This window comes from Chamaea fasciata, unplaced genomic scaffold (genome assembly GCF_029207755.1).
Source record: "Chamaea fasciata isolate MVZ Bird 193981 ecotype frontalis unplaced genomic scaffold, bChaFas1.0.hap1 SCAF_32, whole genome shotgun sequence".
Lineage (NCBI taxonomy): Eukaryota > Metazoa > Chordata > Aves > Passeriformes > Sylviidae > Chamaea > Chamaea fasciata.
In genome coordinates, this window is record NW_027094117.1 from 1,693,159 (window position 1) to 1,716,459 (window position 23,301).

Sequence of the window (23,301 nt, forward strand, 5' to 3'; positions counted from 1 at the left end):
GCATAGATATTCTGTAGACATAGGTTTGGGGGATTTTGGTTTTTTTCACATTGCTGGCAGTGAATTTCCAACCTACTGGAAATACTGTACTTTAAAACCCAGCTTCTTTTTCTTCTGATGTATTTTTATGTTTTGTCTTTGACATCAAGGCTGGATACCTAACATGCATATCTTCTTCATGGAAAAGGTGAAAGTGCTGAAAGCTTTCTTTCCCTCTGTCTTTGCTCATGAGATCAGGCTGTGGGAATCACAGGTCACAGAAATGAACGGAGAAGTGGGGAGGCAAAGAAGGTATACTCTACCTGGAAGATGATTTTCCCTAATGTCCATTCTAAATATCCCCTGGCACAATTTGAGGCTGTTTCTCCCCTGAGCCTCTTTTTCTCCAGGCTAAACAGCACCAGCTCCCTCAGCTGCTCTTAAGCCTTGTGCTCCACACCCTTCATCACCTTTGTTTGTTACCCTTCTCTGGACACATTCCAGCACCTCAATATTCATCTTTTTGTCAGGGGCCCAGAACTGAACACAGGACCTGAGGTGAAGCATCAACACCTCAAATATTCTCTGCTAAGTCCTGCTGGCCACACTCTTGCTGATACAGGCCAGGATTCCATTCACCCTCTTGGCCACCTGGGCACACGCTGGCTCATGTTCAGCAGTTCTCCAGCAGGTCCTTTTCTGCTGGGCAGCTTTCCAGCCACTCTTCCCCTGGTGCTGCAGGGGAAGAATGTGACTGAACTGCAGGACCCAGCATTTTGCCTCACTGAATGTCATGCAATTGGCCTCAGTCCATTGATCCAGCCTGTCTAGATAGATCCCTCTGTAGTGTCTTCTTACCCTCCAGCAGACCAACATTCCCGCCCAGCTTGGTGTTATCTGCAAATTGACAGAGAGTGCACTTGATCCTTCCTTCCAGGTCACTGATAAATGTATTAAACAGGACTGGCTTGCAGTGATGTCTGCTTTTCTCATTAAAATGGAAGTCAAATAATGAGGATTCCTTGGAGGCTGAATCAAGGCCTAACATCAAGTGCTCTAAATGGCAGGTGTACCTGTAGTTTTGCAAGAAGTTCCTCTGTACAAAGCTGCTACTTTTTTTTATGCTGTGCCTTTGCACATTGTGTTTCACAGAGTCTGACGTAAAGTACTGAGAAGCTGTTTTTGTAATGGGTAGGCAGCTGGAAGCAGACAAGGAAAACAGTGGGCTACTTTCAGCACTGCAGAACATTAATTCATCCTGGTTAGTCACACCTTAACATGACAGCATGTAAACAGAAAAAATATTCAAAGATACATAGGAACTGGTCAAATAAAAGCATTACCAAAGCACTGGAACCATAAAATATGTGCTAATATATTGTGTGTATTTGTCTCCTAGCAAGTTTTTGCTAATGATGCATCTATTCTGAACCATGTACTGTTTTGTGTTTTACAGCGCTTCAATAGAAGCTTGTGCAGGGCTCATGATGAGAAATGGGCAGTAAACAAGTACAGCCAACAGATTAACAGACAGAGAATTGAAAGCAGGAACCAGTTCTTTATTTTGAACTGTAGGAATTTTAAAAAATATGTAAATAAATATAAAAACTCAAAAGAGGAAAGAAAAAGGTCTAAGCCAGTAACAAGACATGAATACATACACACAACAAGAGATTACATAAATTAGCAAATAGTGAACTCACCAGAGAAAAACTAATTGTAGACTAAAAACAAATCTCAAAAAGTCTGCATATAAATTTAGCATATCATTTCTATGGGGATAAATTTAGGGCCATGTTCTAAGACCATATTTAAAAGGTCAGAGGCAGCATAAATGACCATCATCCCTTCCTCTGACTTTATCCTTACATTCTTGTTTTTTTAGTTCCCTCTTAGCTCTTCTAGCCTTGAGGTGAACCATGATATAAGGCAAAAAAAAAGTTTTTGTCTTTATATCTCCTACCATTGCTTTTTTCCCTGAAGGTAGAGGCAATATAAATTAACTTTTTCAGGAGGTACTGGGAAAGTAAAGACTTCAAAAAAGCCACTCACCATTTTTGCTGATGTAGAATGTAAGGAACATGCACAAGAGCTCTAAAATCAGTGTAACTGCTGTGGGCAAGTCAGCTAAATCTGAGTAAGAGCTTATAACTCTCCTTTAACTAGCCTTAGCAGGTGGATCAAAGAATGTGTAGGCTTATACAAAAATCTGCCTACTAGTCCTGAAAATATCTACTTTGTGATTCCCTGTTGCAGGATCTTATTCCATCTTATTAAAATCTTTTTCTCGTTATAGTTAACAGTCCTTGTACTGTAGAGCCTCTTTCTTACATTAAGTCCATTGTCATTTTTGCTGATGGTCTAACTTCCATTCCTCCAAAACTTTTGGATTTTTTTTACCCAGCCATGCAGCATTTGACTTTCCAGATCTTATGTACAAATATCTTGACAGGGAATGACATGAAATGAGTTCCCATTACACCAAACTACTGCTCCAGTGCTAGGGCACTCTAAATTTCTCTTCATAGTTTGGAATAACAGATCATGCTCAATTAACTGTAAAAAGCAATAAAAGAGGAATTTGGGGTTTTTCCCAAAGGACGTACATTAGGTTAATTTTCTTCATTAAACAATTGCTTGTGAAATGCAAACTAATACAAACGCTTGATGCTGTGAATGATGCAGTGGATCCTCTTCTGCTTTTAGGCCAAAAACAATTTTCAAAGACAGGAAAAATGTCTTTACCAATGTCCGAGAAAAAATCCCTGACACGGCTTACCCACAAATAGATATTGAAATTGAAATTCTCCTGAAATCTTGGATTCTGGCATTTCATCAAGAAGTTTCTCTGATTATTTTCTGGAACAATAATAAATGTGTCCTTAGCAGCTAGCACACCTTTTACTATGGGGCTGTTCCTCACCTTGGAAAATGTTTGTGGTCTGAACTTGTCTCATCAATTGGATTTGGCTGGTCAAAAGAAATTAGTTAAAGATTTTTTTGGCAAAAATCAGAATACGATGAAGATGTGTATTCAGATTGCTTTAGGTCCAGTAATACAGATTCAGATATCATTTCAGTGCAAAAAAAAAAAAAAAAACAAACCCTGAAAAGGCTTTGGAAATTCTGTGTTTTTGAGAATATGTGCTGAATTCTCTTTGTCTACTCGATGATGGTGATGTCATCCACACCATTCTGATTAGGCCATCACACTGGCCTTGCTGGGGCAGCAGTGAACCTTTCTTTTGACACCCAACTATCACTCCAACATTTTCAGAAGTATGTCCTTTATGCTGAGTTGAAGTTTTCTTTGTTATGCTTAATGTCATTCTGACATCATGCAGTATTTCTGGAAAGTAGGGCTGTTAGTATACATGACTGTTTTAAGCTACAGCTGAAATGGCGAAAATCTAGATAACTTTTAATCTAAATGTTACTAAGTGTTCTTTAAAGTAGGAACTCTCTCTGCTTGATGCATGAGGTAAACAATGGATGGTAAATCACTGAATCATGGGATTGCTTAGGTTGGGAAACACCTGTAAGATCATTGACTTCACCATTTACCTGACACTGCCAGGCCCACCACTAAATCATGCAACTGGCCTCACACTATAGATCCAGCCTGCCATATCCCTCTGTAGAGCCTTCCTTTCCTAAAGCAGATTGACACTCTTGCCCAGCTTGGTATTATCTTCAAAATAACTGACCCAGTGTGCATTCTATCCCCTTGTCCAGATAGCTGATAAAGTCATCGAGAAGGGCTGGTCTCAGGACAGAGCCCTGGGGAACACCACTTGCCACAAGTCACCAGCTGGATGTATCTCCATCCACCATCACTCTCTCAGCCCAGCTGTCCATCCAGTTTTTTACCCATCAATGAGCACATCTGACCAAGCTACCAGCAGATAGTTTCTCCAGGAGAATGCCGTGATAAATGGTGTTAAGAGCTTTACCAATGTCCAGGTAAAAATCCACATATCCAGGTGACAATCTCACGATAGTAAAAACATAGGGGATCATAAAGAGTAATTTTTTTACGTATAAATACATATATGGCTCTGTAGTTTCTTGACTCCCAGGACAATTCCAGATACTGCAAAATACCAGAAAGCCATGGCTTCTGAAACTTCATGCACTCTTAGTCATCTGACTAGGCTTTCCAGCTGGCACATAATTAATTTGGGAGTTCTAAAACCTCCAATGCAACCAATCTTCTTTTACTGAGATGGCCATAGAAAAAGGAAATCTTGAATTCTGGGGGTCTCAGAACTCCAGAGATATCATATCTATTTGGAAAGTAAATCTGAGATTTTCATTAGAGCTGCTTTTTCTGTGTAATTAGATTCTTGGCTCCTGACCATGAATGACTGGATTATCATACCTTTGCCTGTTTAGACTTCTGGCCCTGGACTTAACTGCTTGAACCAACTTGTGCTGTGGTGCCCCCAGACTGACAAACCTTGAAATCTCTGTAAAATGGAACCCACTTGCAGAAATATCCTGTATGTAACAGAAAATATTTTAGTTAACATAAGCAAGCTGAAAGTGCTGCCCCTTACCACTGTAGAGTGGAAGGAAATAATTTTTCAAATCTCTGTATTATGTTGCTTGAATAAAATTAATCAGATTTAATTATTTTTATTGGGATGGAAAGAGATGTGTATAAAGAGATAAGTCACATGTTAGTTTTAGCATCAGATTAATTCTTGATTTTCTGATGAAAGCCAAATGAGTCTTCACAAAGGGCTTTAAAGGGTGTTGTTTTTACCTTTAATAATCTTGCGCATTTCTTTAACAAAAGTTGTTGTTTTGCACAAAAATTATAAAACACAATTTCATATAATTTAATACAATGTCCACTAATGACAAGCTAGTATCAGGAAAATGTGATATCTCTGCACCAGGAGCACCTACAGAAAATTTAACTTAGCATATCATCCCATGCCTAAGGTAACACCCGTTTTACCTTGCAATTGCCATGTAAACAAAATTACAAAATGTTCTGGAAAGGCATAATATTCTCGTCAGAAAATAGTTCTAAACCTTTGAACAGATCTGTGAAACCTTCAAGTACTCTACAGCATTGGATGGACTTTGATGACAGCCTCAGAGCTGGGGCCATGTGACCTTCTGTCCCATAGATGTCAGTTTTCCATGAGGCTGCAAAGAAAAAGCAAATCCTGCCTTTATTCTTGCATAAGAGGTTTCCTGTCAAATGAGCTCCCTTTATCAATACACCCTGAGGTAGAATGCTCTGTTAAACAAAAGGATAGATCTGTAGGATGCCACACTAAAAGTAGGTTAAGAAGCACATACACAAGCTGCACAAGCTAGAAAGAATTTCAGAAAGACAATATAATGGTTGTCACGTCTGACTTTTTTCTTACACTCTCAGTGAATTACACAGACCACCACCGAACTCATCTTCTGGTTTGACATAAGCGGTTCTTCCTAAGTTTTACAAAGGACTATTTCTATCTTCTCTTGCAAAAGCAACTTCAAAGCTATTCTTCTGTACCTGTACAGAAGACTGGTTTAGCAGTCTTCTCCAATTTACTTTTTACCCACTCTGTTACTGGATGCAAAGAGCACTTTATTGAAATGAATATATGCTATTGTCTTTTTCTTTCACATTAAAAAATTTCTTTTAAAAAACCCAAGAAAACCATTTGAGGGCAAGATTTCAGGAGACCAGGCGTGCCTGCTTGTCATTTGGAGGGGATGTTGAAGTTTTTGCAAAGTAAAGGCAAAGTCTTCATGGAGTCTTGGTTCTGTCATTACTTTAACTCATATTTTACAACTTCTGCTTGTCATTTTCGAAATTTTGTTGGCTGTTACTTCTGTTATCTCTTTTTTTCCTGATTAGTTTATGCAATTTCCATGTCTTTATCTATACTTTCTTAATATTTAGACTTTTCATTTCCTCTTTCTTGCTTTAGATAATAGCATCTTCAGACCTCATATTTCAATGTTTAAGTGGTTTTCTAGTGAGATAATGATATCAATTTGAGTTTTTTCCCAAAAATTACCGCAGTTGCTTCACACATAGCAACACGGTTGCACAGCATTTTTTGACCTGAACTTTGATTTTGCCACACTCCAGAACAAATTAAATCAATTATTTTTATCTGTTATGTCAATATATGATATATATTTTGTATGTGTTTTAAGTCAGAAGTTAGCTTGTTGGTCTCTCTACAGGTATGTTGCCCCTGCTAAGGATTTCTATTTTTTTTGACGGTCCAGTGTGATCATTGGAAGACCAAGCATGTATATATTGAAATGGGTGAATTTTTAAACTTTTTATTCCTGTCATAGTCTTGACAAATATATATACATCTTAACCTATGAACATTCTAGCTACATTTGTCTGCCAGTCTGACCCTCATAGAGAACACCTGAGATATTTTTTTTATTATAGTTATTAATTTACCAAGAACATAATAATAACTTTTATAAAAAGAAAACATTTTTGCAGGGATATTCATTCATTCATTCATTCATTCATTCATTCATTTATTTATTTAATAATGTATTTTTTCACACTAACATAGCAGATGTTATAGCAGGTTCATAACTTTCCAGACTTTCCTGGTTTGGTCAATTCTCTTTTGTACATGGAAATGAGCTGATATGTATTTCTTTCATACTTTGTTTGTTTGTTTATTTGGATTGCATTTGTTTGGAATTTTTTTGGTTGCAAGACATATCCATACATCTTAAAAAGAAATAAGTTTTGTTGACATCTAGCAAGTATTTCATGGGCCCCAGTGATTTAAAGTAAGAGTTGTGGACTTAAGGGAAGAAAGATATGCTTGTGACTGCTACTATTCTACCTACTATCTGTCAGAGACATAGAAGAGTAGTGAATAGAGTTTTGGTATTGGGAGTGGGAGACAAAAGAGTGAGATGATATTAGGGGGATCACCTGGAAGAACCTACTAGCAATAGTATTGCCAAAGTAACTCAGTAGGATGTTGACCTGCTTGGCTACAAGAGCTCCTTTAACTCCTCTGAAAACATTGCTAGAGTAAAGATGAAAACTGGGAAGTGTATATTCAGTTCTGCCTCTCCAAGGTATCTAACCAATATTAATATTAATGAGACATGAATTGGAATGCATGAAGTAATTTAAAATTCTCCTGATTTCAGAAAGCTTTGTGACTTCATCACTTTTAGTGGAGCCCTTTGCACCTTCACTGTTTAATATGTTAATTTTATTAAAATATCTTTATTGTATTAGTCTTTATTCAACATTCCACTAACATGTTAATTTAAATAATTTTGTGATTATATGGCATATTTCTTCCTTCAAATACTAACTCATAAATGTTGATATTTTGTTGACATTCACAAATAGCAACTCTGAATTGCTAATCTCACTCTAATAAAAGGTGAATTTGATCAGAATTTTGAACTACTTTTAGGATAAGATTTAAATTACTTAAACGTCATCAAGGAGGAAATTTTCATCTGTTTCATTAGCATCTACCTTCTAGTTTAGTTTATGGTGAAACACACTGTTGCATATAAGTCTTAAAGGTATTCCAATAGGCATTTTTTTTCCTAGTTGCCTTGGTTAAAGACAAATTTTAGGAGGTATTTACTCCAAAATGAGTTACTTTCCCTTTGTTTTAACCAATCCCTTTCCACAGATAACAAATTATGTCCAGCAGTGTGCTCTTAAGGCAAAGCCCACTGGGTTACTTTAGTAATATTATTGCTAGTAGGTTCAGGGGGGGATCTTTTCCTTGGGAGAAACATCTCAACTGCCAGACCTAGTTCTAGACTCTCAAATACAACAGAGATAAGAACATTCCTTTGAAAGGCAACAAAGTTGAGTAGAGGCTGAAGCATCTGTTGCTACAGAAAGATGCTGAAGGTGCTGGGATGATTCAAACCGGGGAAGGCAAGGAAGACAGAGGGAAACATAAGTATTTATAACTGATAAAGAACATGGAGACGTAGTCCTCTCCATTGTATTCAGTAAACATAGAACAGACAGTGGGCAGAAACTGAAATATAATAAATTCCATCTGAACATAAGAAAAAATACATTTTGTTTCTGAGAGTGCCCAACAGGTTCCTCAGAAAGTCTGTGCAGTCTCTGTCTGTAGAGCCATTCAAGACCCTACTGCATATGGTCATTGGCAACCTGCTCTAGCTGATCTGATTTTAGCAGGGCATTTGGAATAGGCAGCCTCAAGAGAGCCTTCTAATCTCACCTTTTCTGTGACTCTGTATTTATATCTATTTCATTCAGACCATACAGCAGCAAGATTTCTAGTGTTAATATCCACAACAACAGCTTTTTGGAACTAATTTCACTATGATTGTTGGTTTGTGGGGTTTCCCCCCTTTACTTCATAAACAGTTCTTCTCCATCTCCCTTCAACTAGTAGTGGTAGTTCATTTTAAATTTCAGTGGAGCACACCTTCATGTTCATTTGCTTCTTAACAACCCCTACAATGAAATAGTTGTAAAAAAGTGCCCTCTCAAATAAACCTGTCACATGGCACAAAGACTTTTTTTCTGGTATCCTTTAAAGGAAAAGAAGGGAATAGTAAGCCAGGATATTATGTTTGATTCATTAACTTTTTGGAAACTGACTAGTTTTCAAACATCTAACGTGTCCAAATCCATTTTTATTGTTTTTCGAAGTGTTTGGTGAGTTTGTGCACTGTCAAATGGAAAAGAGATTCTGCAGGTAGCAAGCCCTGTCTCACATGGAATCTGTCAACCACTGAATTATATTTATAAATAAATAGCTTGCTATGCTTTTGTGTTCTAAAGATTGCCAAAGTTTTGAATTTTCTCAGTGACATAGAGAAGGAGCATAGATTATAGATTAAAAGCCATGAAAGGAGAGACAGTTTTTGAGTGGAGGTGCACACAGTATATAGGAAACTGGCAAACTTATATAAAAATACATGAACACAAAGTTTAAAGCTTACACAAGAGCAGAAAAAAACATGTACAGTTTTCTTGCAGTGATGACGCAACAACTTTACTACCAAATCAACATTTTAAGGCATCCTTCTGTTTTCTTAATTTATTTTTCAAATTATTTATCAAATTACTTTAAAGAATGATTTGGTAAATATATTTGAGCAGTAGCCTTCACACTGGCTGATTTCTGTAGCTTCATGTTTTCCATATTGACATTCATTATTTATTTTATTGATACTAATTAATTAATGCCTGCTGCTTAAAGGGAACCACCGCTGACGCGGTGGCGGAGCTCGGAGGCGGCCCCAGCGCGGGTGGGAGCCGCGCTCGGTTCTGCCGGGGCTCGGGGCCGGCTGCGGGCGGAGGGGGCGGCAGGGGGCTCTGGCGGGGTCCTTGTGCCGTGTCGGCGCCGTGTTCCCCGTGGCCTGAGGGCGCTGCGGGAGCGGCTGCCCGCGGTCTCCTTCCCACCGCTGCCTCGGCTGAGCCCATTCCCCTGCTTGCGCTGGCAGGTGCCATCAAATGCATCCCAGGATCCCATCTCCCCACCTGAAGCCTCCAGTGCCCAGCCTGTCCTGGGCTGGTGGCAGCCAGCCTGACAAAAAACCAACAGCCACGGGCCACCAGCGCCCGGGGGCTCAGAAGCAGGTGAGGGACGCTTTGGTTGGCAGGAGCGGAAGGGCCGGGGCTGCTCCCCTGCCTCTCTTTGCCTTGGGTTAGGATTCAATTTTCTTGCCTCTGTCCGAGGGGATAAAGGCATGGTTTTTCTCCAACACAGGGCAGGTTTTTTCTCTAGCATGGAGCCTTCCCCATGGCCCTTCTGGCCTTCCCCAGGCCCCTTCTGCCCTCTTGCAGAACCAGTGGCATTTTCCGCCACACGCAGTTTGCAACCCAGAGTCGAGTGCAGCCCAGAAGGCTCCAAGCAAGTCCTTCCAGGCTGACTCTGCAGATGCCGAGGCTGCTCTGGCCTCTGCCAGGCCTCTGCTGGGGCTCAGCTCTGGGCAAGGCTGGGCCCACTGTGGCCTCGCATTGCTCCGCGCAGCTGAGTCACAGGGGGAGAATGATGGCACATGTCAAGGGAGTTGAGGTTGAAGGGAGTTTTTATTCCAAAAGCTGCCGTAACAAACAGGGTGTCACAACAACCAGAACAAACAGGCTGTCCTAACTACCAGAACTAACTGGCAGTGCTAACTACCAGAACTAAGTAGTTGTCCCAAGGAGAAGAGAAAGCGCTTCATGTCCTCCGCTGCTCCCTCAGTTGCTTTGCTGCAGTGATCAGAGGGGTCAGGCTGGAGAGAGGCTTGGCTGATGCTAAAAATGGGTGCTGGCCAAAGGATAAAAAAGAAAGAAGTGAAGCGTTACTTTCCAAAGTCAAGTTCCTCCCAGGCTCTGTTGCAACAGGACAAAGGGGAATGGATTTGAAGTGCAGGGAGGGAAGCAGGCTCAGATTAGATGTAAGGGAGAATTTTGGTTTTTCACCAGGAGAGTGGGGAACACACTGACAGAAGGTGCCCAGAGATGTGGGAGGTGCCTCCTCCCTGGAAAGAGCCAAGCTCAGCTCAGGCAGGGCTCTGGGGCACCTGATCTGCTTGAAGATGTCTGCGCCCATTGAGGGCACCAGGTGCAGAGGACCTGGAAAGGAGCCTGCCAAGCCAAACCGGGCGAGGATTCTGCTTGCTTTGCGCGTGCAAAGCAGCCAGCCTGGAGATTACGGGAGAGGGCCCCAGAAGAAAACCCCTCCCTGCCGCTGCTGTTTCCCCTGCAGCCGCTTGGCATTCACCTGCAGCAGCTCCTGGGCAGACCAGCGCCGCTCCTCGTCCCACTCCAGGCTGCACTCGAGGAAGTCCCGCAGCAGAGCCGACAGGCGCCGGGGCTCCTGCAGCCGCGGGGTCCCGTTCTGCCGGATCAGAGTGCGAGCCTGCAGGAAAAGCAAACACAGCGCTCTGCCAGCTTCCGTCACACCCACAGTGCTCACGTCGACCCCAGCTTCTCAGCCCCAGCTCCAGGGGCACTTTCCTCCCTGGCAGAGATGCTGCTCACAGCTCATTTTTCTTTACCAACCAAAAAACCCAAAGCCTGATGCAGCCACAGCCATTGCAACATCCAAATGATCTGGCCTGGAGAGCCAATCTCATTGGCTTTCTTAGTAGGCACTTCCATCAGAAAGAGCAGATTTTGCTTCTCCAAATACCGACACCAGCGTTCCAGGCCATTTGCAAGAGTCACTGTGGTCTGACTGTTATTTCAAAGGATTCTTACATCAAACGCATCTCTGCAGGGACACTGACACTCAAGGAAATTCATTTGTGATGCCCCATCCCAGAAACTGCCAGACAAGAAACAGGTTTGTGTTGCTGAAAGCTCAGGCTTGGTGACATGGAGAAAGGAGCTTGGGCTAGGAAAGAAACGTGTTAGACTTTGGGCATGTTAAATAATCATCTTGACGTGTTAGACAACTTTCCCAGTGAGAAGAGCCGGGAGGGACTTAATCTCGCCAAACCTGTTTTACAAACTCCTTCATAGATTTCTTGTGTTTGGGGGTGGCTTTTGGGGTTCGTTTGGGGTTTTTTTGCAAGATAACATTGGAGCTGATACTGGCTTGACGTTTTCAGGTCATCCTCACAGACAGAAGAGCTGAACACCTTAAAGCCCAAAGCACATTGTTGCCAGAGACTGCAGAATATTGGTCTGTGTTCAGGCTCGAGTCCTCTGGGAATTCCCTTCCCCATGTCCAGAAACTTTCAGCTGCTCCTGCCAGTGCAGGGTCACGCTGTGCTCACAGGCCTCTGCAAACACTGGAGAATCTGCCTCTTACCATGGCCGCCGTTTCCTTGAAGTAAGGAGGTTCTCCTTCCACCATCTCGATGGTCACAATGCCCAAGGACCAGATGTCCACCTTGGGGCCGTAAGGAGAACTGGTGACAACTTCTGGGGCCATCCAGTGAGCAGTGCCCACCATGGAGCTGGGCTGGTCCTGCTCAGGGCTGAGCTGAGCGCAGAGGCCAAAATCAGCTGAGGACAGAAACAAACCCTGTCAAAGGCAGCTGGAATGAGGAAACCAACCCCAAAGATTCCCCACTCTCAGTGTGAGAATGCAGTCGTGAATACAGCTGCAAAAGTCCTCACGGCTGGAGGCAAGGAAAGATGGAACTGGACCCTTCAAGAAACCCTCAGCTTTCATGCAGTGGCTTTTACTGATTCCCTTGAAGATTTCCATTCCAACTCCTGCCCGTCTGCAAGGGCCACAGCCAGAGCAAAGCCACTCCTGACACTCCTGCTCCTCCCCTGAGCTCTCTGCAGGGGCAGCAGGAGCGCTTGTGGCAGTGCCACCAGCAGCACTTGTGGGGCTCTGGCCGCCACTGGCAAGCAGCCCCACACCCGCAGCCCGGGAGCGCCGTGCCTGGCCAGGAACACTCACCCAGCTTGACAGAGCCGTCCATTCCCAGAAGGATGTTGGAGCTCTTCAGATCTCTGTGGATCACCTGGTTGGAATGGAGGAAATCCAGGCCCTGCAGACACTGAGAGAGAAAAAGAAACACCAGGGTAAAAATCAATGGCTGGAATATATCAGCCAAGAAAGGAGAGTTTAGAATTCTGCCAGCAGAAACTTTGCTGTGACAGGCCAGGAGTGCAGTGCACACAAGCTCCAGGCAAATGGTTCCAAGGCAAAGCTGAGAAGAGCAAATCAAACCCAAAAAAGACAGAGTACCCCAACAGCAGGAAAGGGGACAAGAACAGAAGTGCAGTGATGCTGGCAGGCCATTCATTTCAGTGGCTCTTTCCTCTCCAGCTCATAAAAACAAGGCAGAAACAAAGCCCTGAGCATGGAGCCGCTCCTCTTCTCCTGCCCTTCTGGAAGGAGCATCGTGTCCAAGCCATGGGAGGCACAAGCAGGATCCCTCACCTCCCGACTGACAGCTGCCATGTCTCCTTCAGCCATGCGTGTCTGTCTGACCACATCCTGCAAAGTTCCTCCATCCATGTATTCCATCACCAGCCAGAGATCTCCATCAACAAGGAAGCTGGAAAAGGAAAACAATGGCACAGAGATGAATGTGCAGTGCTCAATTCCCCCATGGCAAAGCCTCCAGTGGGGTTTTCTTTCCAGGTCACTTGTCAATGAGGACAGAATCCCATCTGATTTTCACAGGAGACACCTGTGAAAAAGGAGAGGCCTTAGATGGCAAGCAAGTGAAAAATGCACTTTTAGCAACAGCCCAGATCAATGTGAAACCACAACACTTGCCCCCAGCTGCTTCAGCATCTGAACTCATCACTTCCACCATTCACTCCACAACAAGGCAACACAACTTCCGGAGCTATCCAGGGAGGGAGGCCGTGCAGCACTTGGGATAAAAGTGGTCAACTCTTTGGAAAACCTTGCAGAACGTCTCTTCAGCAACAGGCAGGGCCATTGAAAAATGGGCAGATGAGGCCTTTCTGGAAACAAGAACCTGCTCTTCCTGGTAACTGAAGCAATGGAAAAGATTTGGGAAGAAGCCGCCGAGGGAAATAATTTCTGCCATGGATTATCAGCACTTGTTGTAAGACACAGAAAATAGGGTCCGCTTGAAGAGAAAACCAAAGTGGTGCAACAAAGGAACATGGAGGGAGTGAACTGCCAGGCTGTTGTTTTGGCAAGATATGGCCGGGTCAGGCTTCTCAAAACAGGCTACGGACTGCGGATGCCAGGAAAGATTAACGCAGGGCTCGTGCACGGGATGAGAGCTGAAGCACTCACCTGTCCAAAGAGTTGATAATGTTGGGGTTCTTCTTGTCCTTCAGGAGCAGGAGCTCATTCACAGCTCGTTCCCTCTTCTGCCCTCGGAGACTCATTTTCTTTATGGCCACCTGAAGGGACATTGCAGACCTTCAACTGGAGGAGTCTGTGGCAGGAGGCCACAGCAAACACGGTGCGAGTCTTTTTGGAGCGCCGCAGCCAGGCTGTGCCAAACTGCCTTGGGATGGGACACCAGAGCTCAGCAAGTGCCATTCCCACAGCCCATTGCTCTGCTGGCTGGGGGCTGCTTACAGGACACGTGGCCAGAGACATTTGGCCTTGTGAGCTCTGCAGAAATGGTCCCTCAGCTTCAAAGCTCTAACAACCTTCTCTGCACCTACACTCTTCTCAAATGGCCCTAGTTTACCACCACTCTTAGAATGATGATGATGATGTTCATTATTATTCAAACACATTTTGCAAGCAGGAAGTAATTCTGGTTCTGTGCAAACAGAGCAAAAGAGCTGGGAACCCTTTAGCAATTCTATGGCATTTGCTCATGATTTCAAATGCAGCTGCTCTGCTTGGGCTTGCACAACAAAGCAAACACACACATCCCATGCTCAGATGATCCCTGTCACAGGCTGGCACCCACACCAGAGCCAAAGACAACTGCAGGCTTTAGGAGAGAGCTTTGCTCTGGACATCCATCTTCTCATTGCTCTCCCTCTCTCTCTGTCAGCAGACACTCACCTCTCGTCCAGTGGCCCTGTCAAGTCCTTTACAAACGGCTCCGAAAGCCCTGCAGACAAAACAGCAGAGAGGAAAGAAGCAGTGCTTTAGACCCTGGGAGTGGAAGTCAGGAAGACAGGAGATCTTTTCTGCCTGTAGCATTCAGAAAACACCTGGGCGCGTCAAGCCTTGAAAGAAGGGCGCGGCAGCCACCAGCCCTCTGCCATGCAAGGTGTGCAAGGGAAAACTGAGGCCAAACATGAAGGAAAAGTGCTGGAGCAAACCCCAAATGTCCGTGATGAATTCCTTTAGTTCAAAACCTGGGCTGGGGGCCAACTGTCTAAAGAACTAGAAAAGAATGTATTTCATCCTTTTGCATTTCCTGCCTAAGAGCTGCAGGATCCACAAGAGCCCTGCATCAGGGCATCATGCATTTTCCCCTTGAGTGCAGCAGCTCTGTGTCTGTTACTGGATGTGTGGGGTCTACTACTTGTGCTGAAAAGAGCCCTTCTTAGTTCATCTCTGCTTTCTGTTTGGAAGCCATTCTCTTGATAATCCTGAGCGGTGAATAGTTTTGCAAGTAAAAGATTTGAAAGCAATCTTGTTGAGAACTCTTGTCTGACAGTCAGCAGATGGTGAGTTGCTCTCTTAGGGAATCCAATTGCATGGACAGAAGATCTTCCATGTCCTGCTCCTTGCTGCAGGCAGGACACTGCCAGCCTCAGGGGCCTTTGGAGGTGCCATCTGACCACAGTTGTCAATTCTGATCAGGACTGAGAGACAGCAGCATCATCCCCCAGTGCCTGAAGGTGTCTGCAGCTCTCCTGACTTCTCACTTGATACTGCACCAGCAAAATACCTGGGCCCTGCTTGTGTAGAAGTAACTGCCTTGCACTTACCCTTGGCCAATCTGCTCCAGTTCCAGGTATTTCTCCGCAGGCTCCCCCACGCTCACGCTGTTTCCTGAAAGAAACCACATGGAAGACACTCTCTCCCAGACAGAGACCCCACCTTGCAGCAGAGCCAGAATGCAGCCCCACTCCCTGGGGGCCCTTGTTCTCAGCTGGGGAAGGACAATCAGTCACTCTGGGACATTCAGCTGCAGAGCAACACCGGCTGCAGCTGATGCTGAGACACACACACAGCACCTGCTCTGGCACACAGGAACAGAGCAGACGTACTCAGCTGCATCAGGCACTGCTCCCCTCTTTCCTCTGCCTGCAGGGCTGTGCTGCTGCCAGAACCTTCAGCCCAGGATCCCGCAGCAGAGGGAGGTTCTCCGTCCTCTTCCCAAAACGCTGCATGTTCTCCGTCCTCTTCCCAAAACGCTGCAGGTTGGCCATCGTCTTTCCAAGCCATGGGACGTTCAGCCTCCACTTCCCATGCTGGGAGACATTCACCCTCCTCTTCCCAAGCCACAGGATGTCCTCCGTCCTCATCCCACACCGGGAGATGTCCGTCATCCTCGTCCCACGCCATGGCAGCTTGGCCATTCTCGCCCTGTGCCGAGTGACGTCCACCATCCTCGTCCCACGCTGGGAGATGTCCACTGTCCTTGTCCCACACGGCGGGAGCCTCGCCGTTGTATTCCCAATCGGCGGGATGTTCACCCTCATCTCCCAGAAGAGCGGGAAGTTCACTGTCGTCTCCCGGCACAGAGGGAAGTTCACCATTATCTCCCTGAAGAGTGGGAAGTTCACCGCTGCCTTCCTCCTCTTTGGCCTCCTCTTTGGAGGCAGAGGGAGCTGGAGGAGGTGCTGATGCTGCTTTTGTGCCCTGTGGACAGACGGTAGTGTGAGGGATGGGAAGTTCCATCTCAGTTATCACCTTATTTATCCTCAGCTACACATCCAGCTGCACTAAGCAGAAATAGGCTTCCCAGCTGTTCAAACAAACAAACAATGGGCTAAAGTCGACATTGCCACCTATTGTTGGGAATTTGATACTCCACCATGGCTAAAGCCAGCAAGCAATCTTCTGCCTGCAAAACCACACCTGCAGCTCTTCAAAAGCATTTCAACAGAAAAGGAGAAAACTGCCAGGGATGCCTTTGCTGCTGCTGCTGCTGCTGCTGCAAAGACACTGACAGGAACTTTCCTTCAGCCTCCCAGGCTTGCACTCGGCTGCCACACGCTCAGCTCACAACTTGCTGCACAATTCCAAACACCAAAGGTTCCCTTTGAACTCACCAAAGGAGGAGCTGCTCGAGATCCACCTGTCAGGTGCCCTGCAATGGGAGAAGGAACATGAACCAGATGCTGTCAGGAAAAGAAATGCCTGTGGTGGGAAATGCCACAGAGCAAAGCAAGCCCAAGAGAGCATTTTGCTTTCACAGCATCCCTCCAGGAGCCACAGTCCCTTCACACAGCAAGCAAGAGAACAGCACCAAATACTGGGCTGTGTCAGTTCTGGGCCGGACCAGCAAACGGAGGGAGTTCCAGGCTCGGCTGCCACACACTCTCCCCTTGAGAGTACGGAACTCCCCCAGCAACTCTCCCCTGCAAATGCTGTGCACACCCTGCTGGCTGCAGACACCCCCTTTTTTCAGCTGCAGCTGCTGGCAGCAGCTCTCCCAAACCAATGGTGTCTTCATGGCAATTTGGTTACAAAGTCAACCCAGTTCCCGAGGAAGAACAGAAAGCACACAGCAAGCTCAAAGCCACAGATGCTGCACTGAGGGAAAAGCTTGACTTACGTGCCAAGTGGGTCAAGAAATACACCGAATAAGCCACAGAGTACAGGCTGCAAACTGCAGCAACCAAATTCTGGAACATTTTGGCTGCGCTGCACACGTCTGCAGACTGTAGCCCTGCAAGCACAGAAGGACAGCCGTCAGGGTGTGGGCTGACCGCTGGGAATGCCTCGGGCAGGAGGATCCTCCTGCAAGGAGCAGGCGCCCAGAGTCGCTCTGGACACTGCGGCCTCTGTGTCCCACAGCAAGAGCAACACCACGGGGACGTGGCAATGCTCCTGTGACATCACAGCAGCAGTTCATGCAAAATCCGCCTGGAAGGTTCTCCTGTGTCACCAAGGAGCAGAAAGAATCCTCCCAGGGCACAGGCTATTGCCCAAAGGATGCAAGAGGAACTGTGAAAATGCAGCCCTAAGGACGCCTGATAGCCCAGCCTGAACACTGAGGAGGAACAAGGATGGGAGAAAACCAAAGGAAACGTGACCTTTGCTCACTGATGCTTCTGAGTGAAACCAGCAAGCCTCCTTCCATCTGGGATCTTTGTTCTAGTTCTAAAAACAAACAAGATTCTCCACTCTAAATATACAGAAGGCAGGAACTGGGGTGGAGGTGGGATTAGGAACGAGGAGGAGCAGGACTAGGAGGGAGACAGGAAAAGGAGGAGTAGGAAGGCGAAGAGCATGGGTGGGAAAAGAAGGAGAAACAGGAGGTTCCAGTGCCCCCTGTGTCCACAGCACCCCGGCCAGGGGACAATCACCCCCACAGCATCCCGTGATGATTTGAGCAGGGAGGGGAACTTTGTCCTAAATCTACCGGGGCTTCCCTGTGAGTCTTTTTATTGGGGTGTTTTTGGAGCTCGCAGGTTCCAGAATTGAGTCCCAAATATCATCTGCCGTCCCTGGGAGTTACCCATTGGTGTGTGTAGGTGTGGATCTTGCAGGACCCCAAAGCAGTGCTCCTTGGGGGGATCTTTGGGGGTCCATGTGGCCGTCACTCGGTATCTGTGGAGGGAGGACATTGGTCCTGGGAACCCCTGAGAGAGCAGAGGAGGGAAAACCCTTGGACCCTCAGGGTGGGGAGAGCAGAGAGGGATGATCCCAGAGCTGGGGGACCCCTGGCAGGCTGGAAAGGGATGAGCCTGTCGAGGAGGGATCCCTGGGATCTCAAACTAGAGCATCAGGGGAGACGGGACCCCATGGGCCCCCACCAAAAGCCCCTGGATCATCCCTTAGCAGGACCTTGGAGAGAGGGGAATGCCTGGAGCCATGGGACCCCTAGGGAAGAGAAACCTCTGGAGCCCCAAAGTGTAGAGATCAGAGATGGGGAACAAAGGGGAGGGTTTTTTGGGCTGAATCTTGCTAATTTGGAGACTTTCATGGATGCAAAATGCCTGCTGTGTTCTAGAGATGGATTTGGGCAGCAGCCCAAGGAGGCCTCAGCCCAAGGAGGCTCCCCGTTTTTCCCCCAAACAAGGATTTGTCATTCCCAAGCCAAAGCTAAATGGAGCAGGAAGAAAAGTCCCACAAATGCTTGGAATGTGAGAAGAGCTTTGTCTACAGCTCCCACTTGAGGGAACACCAGAACATCCACATTGTTGAGAGGTCCTACGAATTCCTGAGTGTGGGATGAGCTTCACCCAGACCTCCCACTTGACCCAACACCAACGGAGGCACCATAAGGGAAGCCCTGCGAGTGCCTCGAGTGTGGGAAGAGCTACGTGCGCTGCTCCAGCTCCGTCCCCCAGGGGAGAATCAACACTAAATGATCCCCAGTGACCCCCATTGGGCAGAGCCGTGGTGACTCCTGCTCTGGGTCATCCCCATTGAGTGGAGGGAAGATGTTGGAGAGATTTCTTTCCCTTGTCTTTTTCCTGCTCTGATTTGGTTGGTAATAAATTCCCTCCCTGTGGCCAGGCTGGGTCTGTTGTGCCCATGCGGGTGCTAAGGGCAAGATCTCTTCTGGTTATTTTATTACCTCCTGAGCCTTTCCTTTTATCTTCTCTCCCTGTGCAGCTCCAGAGGGCAGGGACAGGGTGGTTTTGGTGGCTCCCAGGCATCCAGGCAGGGCCAGCTCAGCCTCAGGGTTCCGAGGGGCTTGTGGGGATCCCCTGTTTGTGGGACATACCTGCTGGAGGAGGGTGTCCCCCCTTTGCTGCAGCCCCAGCCCTCAAGCAGCGCTCAGCCAAGCAGTGAACAACTTTAGCTGGGGCCTAAGTTTTGGGCACACCTGAGCCCATGGACATCTCCATCCCCATTCTGGGGTGCAGCTGAGCTGCTGGATATCTGGGACCCCACTTTTTGGGATCTATTGGGTTTGCACACAGCCTTGTTTTGGTAGCGGGGTGGGTTCTGAGAGAAGCTGCTGGAAGCGTCCTCCGTGTCTGGCAGAGCCAATACGTGGTGGCTCTGAAGATGGAGGTGCCACATGCAGAGATCCATGGGGATGCAGAGATCCACCCGCGGCCCCTGGAGCAGCCCCTGCAGGAGCAGGGGGATGGCTGGGAGGGGCTTTGGTGGGTCCTGGGGAGGCTGGGAAGGGATTGGGAGGAGGTTTCAGGGCCTCCTGGGTGGGTTGGGGGCAACTGGAAGGGTGCTTGGAGGGGCTTGGGGTGTCTGAGAGGTTTTGGGGGTCCTGGGCCCTGCAGACCCCCCAGAGATGCCGCTGGACACCACCTGCAGCAAGCTGCTGATGGGGATTGGGGGCTTCATCTTCCTGGCGCTGGGGCTCGGCTTCCCCACATCTCGCAGGTGAGCTGAGATGGGGAGCTCGCCCCAAATCTCTCAGGGGGTCCCCGAGCGGCCATTTTTCTTGGGGCGTGTTTGGAACTCGCAGGTTCCGGGTTTGAGCCCCAAATATCGGTAAGGGTCCCTGGGAGGGTTTCATTTTGGGGTGGGGAGGATGTTTGGATCCTGCAGGACCCCAAAGCTGAGCCGCAAATACCTCTTTGGGAGATGTTTGGAGTCTCCACGTGGTGATTGCGCGGTGCCAGCGTGGGAGGCGGACATCGGTCTTGGGGCCCCCCCAGGAGAGAGGTGGAGGGGAACGCCGGGAGCCCGGGGCTGGGGGGAGGGGCGATCCCGGAGCTGGGGAACGCCCAGCAGCTTGGAGACGGGGGGAGCCTGGATAAGGGGGAATCCCTGGGATCTCAGGAATGCCAGAGCAGAGAGTGAGCAGAAAGAACCCCTGGGACTCCCAAAAGCTGCCCGGATCATCCCTCAGCGGGACCCCAGAGAGGGGGAAACCTCAGGAGTCACGGGACCCCCATCAGCCCAGGGAAGGGAGACGCCCAGAACCCCAAAGTGGAGACATCAGAGAGGAGGAACTCCAGGAAGGGGTTTTTGGGCTGAATTGTGGCTGCTTGGGACTTTTATGGATACAAAACACCCAGAGACATCCAGAGCTAGACCTGGGCAGTAGGAACCCCCCCCCTCCCATGGCACTCAGCCCTTATTTTTCCTCCCAAACCAGGATTTGTCATTCTCAAGCTGTGGTCAGATGGAGGAGGAGGAAACACCCTAGAGAAAAGCCCTCCACACAAGGAGGGGCTGCAAACCCAGCCCAGGGAGTTGCAAGGAGGAAAGACCCTCCCTGTGCTGGGAAGGCGGCCAGAGACCCAGCTGGAGCTCAGAGCCCCAGGCTGTGGAGAAGCCCCAGAAGTGCTTGGAAAGTGAGAAGAGCTTCAGCTACAGCTCTGACCTGAGCCAGCACCAGAGGATCCACACTGGGGAATGGCCCCACAAGCGTGGGGAATGTGGGAACAGCTTTAGCTGGAGGGTTGACCTGAGAAGACACCAGCACTTTCACACTGTGGAGAGGCCGTGCCAGTGTCCCGAGTGTGGGAAGAGCTTCTCACAGAGCTCTCACTGGACCAAACTCCAATGGAGGCAGCACTGAGGGAAGCCCTGCGAGTGCCCTGAGTGTGGGAAGAGCTTCGTGCGCTGCTCCAGCTCCACCCCCCTTGGGAGGATCGGCGTTGGATGATCCCCAGTGACCCGCGTTGGGCAGAGCCCGGGTGATTTATGGTCCTGGTGATCCGTGTTGGGAAGACACCTGGCTGGGGGGCTCCACCGCTTCCTGGCTCCCCGTGGTAACCTGGGTGAATGCAGGGGCAGCAAGATCCATAGGGATGCAAACCAACATCAGGAATTCACTGGGGAGAGTGGATTTGTTGTCTTTCAACCCCCAAAAAATCTTTTGAGTTCAGTCATATCTTCTGGTGGCATCAACAACACTTGACGTCTTGAGGTCTTTTCCAACCTCAGTGATTCCATTCTGATTTTCTATGGCCCAAAGGCTTCTTCTGCAGCCAAATGGTGATGGATTGGGCAAAGACCAAGATTTTGGAGACAGCGGGGTGGAAACCCTTCTGAAAAAGCTTCTTCCCTTCCACTGAAGCACGTGGATCCTCACCCAGCACAGACATGGAAATCCTTTTCTTTTGGCCTTGATTTGCTTTTCATTTCTTTTCATTCTTTCAAAACATCTGAAATGGGAGTAAAAATAAAGACATTGAACTGAGACGTGGGTGGGGACATGAAAGGATATAGACATGGTGGAACACTGACATGGAGAGTGACATGGGGACACGTGGACATGGATGGGGACGTGGCCATTCGTGGGGATGTGAGAGGACACGAGCATGGACAGAGGTATGGGGGACAATGACAGGGATGGGAATGTGGTGGGGAAACAGCCAATGGGTGAGGACATGGTGGGACATGGCCAGTGGCATGTGGGGACATGGCCATGGCCGGTGCCATGGGGGGAATTTGCAGGGGCTGTGGGGGATGCTGGGTTTGAGGGAGTTGAGGGTTCCTGGGAGGGCCTTGGGGCTTGCTGAGGGCTTTGGGGACCCCAGACCGAGCAGCTCCAGCTGCACTGGGAGACCCTGGTGGAGGTTCTGGGGCAGCTGCTCAAGGAGCCCCTGACCTGGACCCCCAGCCGGGCATTGGGCTCCTGGGAGGGAATGAACATCCTTGTCCCCAGGAGGGAAATCCCAGCAGCCTCGGGGTGTCAGGGGCAGCTGAGAGGCCACAACAGGGAAGGGGAAAGCCAGACAGAGCTGTCCCCCTCCAAAACTGCATCCCAAAAATCCCAAAACTCAGGGATCCTTCCAGAAAAAAGCTGCCAGGAGCTGCCTGAATTGAGGGCAAGGGGGATGGTACCTCTAGTCTGAGCAGTAGGGGCCTGGAATCCCCCAAACCAAGCACAGGGGAGAAGGGTGGTGGGGACTGGGGAGATGATGAGGAAGGCAGAGAAGAGGGGGAAAAAGAGAGGTCTGGGATCCCCAAAGAGAGTCAGAGAGGTGTGGGACCCCCAAACTGAGTTGGGAGGGGTCTTTGGGTTGGAGAAACAATGGGGGAGGGGAGGGAAAGGTGGGGCTGGGACATGAAAAGGGGTTTCATATGGGTCCTTTCTTGTCCCCGTCATTCCATCCCTGGAGTGATTCCCTGGGTCTCGGGGTGGGGAGGCAGGATGGATCTGCACTGGAGGGGTCCCCAAGCCCCCTGCTCATCCCTGGGGGGCTCACAGGGGGTTTCCCACACAGCATCCAGTGCTTCAGCGGCCATGGGGCAAGGGGGTGGGAAAGGGGGGGTCTGGGTTTGGTGGTTAGGAGGAGCAGGAGGAAGAGGAAGGAGGGAGGACAAGGAGGGGGAAAAGGAGGAGCAGGAACAGGAGCAGAAAGAGAAGGAGCAGCAGTAGAACCATGTGGTTCCCCCACCCTCCTGCTGAGTCCGCAGATTCCCCGGCCCCAGCAGGTGAACAGGGAGGGGAAGCTCGCCCCACATCTCTCAGAGGGTGTCCTGGAGGGCCTTTTGTAATGGCTGGGATGTTTGGATCTCACAGGACCTGAAAGCTGAGCCACAAATGTCCCTTGGGAGAATCATGGAGGATCCACACGGTGATTGCCCAGTACCGGAGGACCTGGGGGGTGACATCGGTTTTGGGGCTTACGAGGAGTGGGGAGAGCAGCATGGGGAGATCCCGAAGCTAGGGTTCCTCAGCAGCCTGGCAGGGTGGGGGAGGATAGAGATGAGCAGGGTCTCGGCCCACCCAGGCGTCAACTTCTTGAGCGGGACTTGGGCAGCGGGACCAGCTAACCCAAGGTGCTCACCCCTGCCTTTTCCCCCAAGCCAGGATTTGTCAACCTCAGACTGTGTCTAGATGGAGCTAAAGGAGGCTGCAAGGAAAAAAGAAGATGCCTGGGATACTGAGGCAGGTGAGGAGGAA

General features: G+C 48.2%; 1 pseudogene; it reads left to right on the forward strand.

The window, feature by feature from the left end:
• The window catches only part of LOC136303300 (zinc finger protein 436-like), a 156,013-nt pseudogene extending 137,051 nt beyond the window's left edge, over positions 1-18,962 (forward strand).
• The last annotated feature ends 4,339 nt before the right edge of the window (positions 18,963-23,301 follow it).